The 3,218-nt window shown below is 39.6% G+C and overlaps 2 non-coding genes across 2 annotated transcripts; both read right to left on the bottom strand.

Annotated features, from left to right (window-relative positions):
- Positions 1-908: 908 nt before the first annotated feature.
- Positions 909-1,062, bottom strand: LOC119470013. The gene has a single exon (XR_005198884.1). It is a non-coding gene; the product is annotated as a 5.8S ribosomal RNA (ribosomal RNA).
- A 351-nt stretch (positions 1,063-1,413) lies between these two features.
- Positions 1,414-3,218, bottom strand: LOC119470014. The gene has a single exon (XR_005198885.1). It is a non-coding gene; the product is annotated as an 18S ribosomal RNA (ribosomal RNA).

The raw sequence follows: 3,218 nt of genomic DNA, 5'->3' as shown, positions 1-3,218 counted from the left end.
TTTTTTATATTTTAATTTAGCATTTATTAACTTTAATATCATTTTATTCATTATTCATGAATAATAAATCAATAAAGATTGCTAAATTGATCGGTTGAATATCGATAAGTTTCGTTAACTCTATCCGTTTCCATCTCAGCGGTTTCACGCCCTCTTGAACTCTCTCTTCAAAGTTCTTTGCAACTTTCCCTCACGGTACTTGTTTGCTATCGGTCTCATGGTCATATTTAGCCTTAGATGAGGTTTACCACCCTCTTTGGGCTGCAATCTCAAACAACCCGACTCCAAGGAATAACTTACCGTAACTTTTTTCACCCGTACAGGTCTAGCACCTTCTATGGATTATGGCCTCGCTCAAGGGGGACTTTGGGTGTAAAAATATGTTACGGATAGTTACACCTATACGCTACATTTCCATATAGTTAATTATCTATTGGATTCAGCGTTGGGCTTTTTCCTTTTCACTCGCCGTTACTAAGGAAATCCTCGTTAGTTTCTTTTCCTCCGCTTAATTATATGCTTAAATTCAGCGGGTAATCACGACTGAGTTGAGGTCAAAGAAATTGATAAATATATTGAAATTTTGATGAATTAATTTTAAATCTTTCCTTTTAGCAAAATATTTCTATATGAAAGATTTAAAATATTTGTTCAATATATTTTATTAATAAGAAATAAAAACTATCATTTTTATTTCTTATTTTTATTACTTATCAGGGGATAATATGATATGATAGGATTATTCTTCATTTTTATCACCTGATGATGATTATATATCATTTGTTTGAAATTCATCATCCATTCATTGAATATAATTCGTTTATTTTAAATAAAAATTTTTCTTGCATAAAATTTTTTGTTTAAAATAATGAATTACTTCATTTGAGATGAATTTAAATTTATTTTATTGACCCTCAACCAGACGTACCATTGGGAATGAACCCGATGGTGCAATGTGCATTCGAAATCTTTGTGCTCAATGCGTCTGCAATTCGCACTATTTATCGCAGCTAGCTGCGTTCTTCATCGACGCACGAGCCGAGTGATCCACCGCTAAGAGTTAAAAATTTCTTTTAATTTTTTTTTTTAAAAATTACAATTTGATATATATATATGTATGTGTGTGTATTTATTTGTTGGTAGCATATTTAGCATAAATGCTTATTAAGTCTACTTAATTAATTTCTTATCAAAATTAATTAAGCTATCGCTTTATCTTCATCATTATCGACGGTTTAGGCGATAATTTGGATAAAGTATAGACACCAACGAATATCACCGTTAATTCAATTGTATCAATTATTATTTAACTATTCATTAATATTATAATAGCAATTAATAAAAAATGAATAGTAAATAATAATTATGGATAACATTTATATTGTTATTATGTATTTATTTTTTGAAGCTCGTTAATGATCCTTCCGCAGGTTCACCTACGGAAACCTTGTTACGACTTTTGCCCGGTTCAAGCCACTGCGATTAAAGCGGTTTCCACCAAAGAATCTCCACCTCGTAAGGTTTCAAAACAGCAGTCTCCGCTTTTCTCGAAACGGCTCAGTCCCGGGCAGCGACGGGCGGTGTGTACAAAGGGCAGGGACGTAATCAACGTGAGCTGATGACTCACACTTACTAGGAATTCCTCGTTCAAGGGAAATAATTGCAATTCCCGATCCCGATCACGGAGGATTTTCAAGGGGTTACCAGTACCTTTCGGTAATGGTTACAGCACGCTGATTCCTCCAGTGTAGCGCGCGTGCAGCCCCGGACATCTAAGGGCATCACAGACCTGTTATTGCTCAACTTCATGCGGCTAAACACCGCTTGTCCCTCTAAGAAGTTGTCTGGACAAAATTATCCAGTAACTATTTAGTAGGCTAGAGTCTCGCTCGTTATCGGAATAAACCAGACAAATCACTCCACCAACTAAGAACGGCCATGCACCACCAACCACCGAATCATGAAAGAGCTCTCAATCTGTCAATCCTCACGGTGTCCGGGCCAGGTGAGTTTTCCCGTGTTGAGTCAAATTAAGCCGCAGGCTCCACTCCTGGTGGTGCCCTTCCGTCAATTTCTTTAAGTTTCAGCTTTGCAACCATACTTCCCCCGGAACCGAAAAACTTTCGTTTCCGGGAAGCTGCCCGTCAAGGCGTATTTACCGCCGACGGAACGCTAGTTGGTATCGTTTACGGTCAGAACTAGGGCGGTATCTGATCGCCTTCGAACCTCTGACTTTCGTTCTTGATTAATGAAGACATTCTTGGCAAATGCTTTCGCAGTCGTACGTCTCGCTACGGTCCAAGAATTTCACCTCTCACGCAGCGATACGAATGCCCCCGTCCGTCCCTCTTAACCATTATCTCAGATCAGAAAACCAACAAAATAGAACCGAGATCCTATTTCATTATTCCATGCACGAGTATTCAGGCATTAGCCCGCATTGAGCACTCTAATTTTTTCAAGGTAAACTTGCTAGCCACCATACGCAACCAATTAAGGTAACGTAAGGAAAACTGGCAATATTAGCCTAGGAGCCCAGTTCTCATCCAATGAATGGACCAGGTCCTGAGACGCAGATCCAACTACGAGCTTTTTAACCGCAGCAATGACGATATACACTTTGAGAGCTGGAATTACCGCGGCTGCTGGCACCAGACTTGCCCTCTCATAGATCCTCGTTAACGGGTTTAAATTGTACCCATTCCGATAACCGGCCTACAAAGAGAACGGTCTCGTTATTTTTCGTCACTACCTCCTCATTCTGAGAGTGGGTAATTTGCGCGCCTGCTGCCTTCCTTGGATGTGGTAGCCGTTTCTCAGGCTCCCTCTCCGGAGTCGAACCCTTATTCTCCGTTACCCGTTACAACCATGGTAGGCACATAAACTACCATCGAAAGTTGATAAGGCAGACACTTGATAGATATGTCGCCGGTACAAGACCATGCGATCAGCAATAGCTATTCAGAGTCACCAATTAACGGGCTTATAACCCGATTGGTTTTAATCTAATAGATGCGCTCGTTCAAAAGTCGGAGCTTTGGTGCATGTATTAGCTCTAGAATTGCCACAGTTATCCACGTTGGATAATCAACATCAAGTACATTATAGCTGTTATAATGAGCCGTTCGCGGTTTCACCATTATAGGTTTATTTGAACTTAGACATGCATGGCTTAGCCTTTGAGACAAGCATATAACCGCCGACAGAATCAATCGGGG

The sequence above is a fragment of the Cebus imitator genome, unplaced genomic scaffold (assembly GCF_001604975.1).
Source record: "Cebus imitator isolate Cc_AM_T3 unplaced genomic scaffold, Cebus_imitator-1.0 Scaffold2542, whole genome shotgun sequence".
NCBI lineage: Eukaryota > Metazoa > Chordata > Mammalia > Primates > Cebidae > Cebus > Cebus imitator.
The sequence above is the reverse complement of the archived record's forward strand: the minus strand, read 5'-3'. Positions and strand labels throughout refer to the sequence as shown.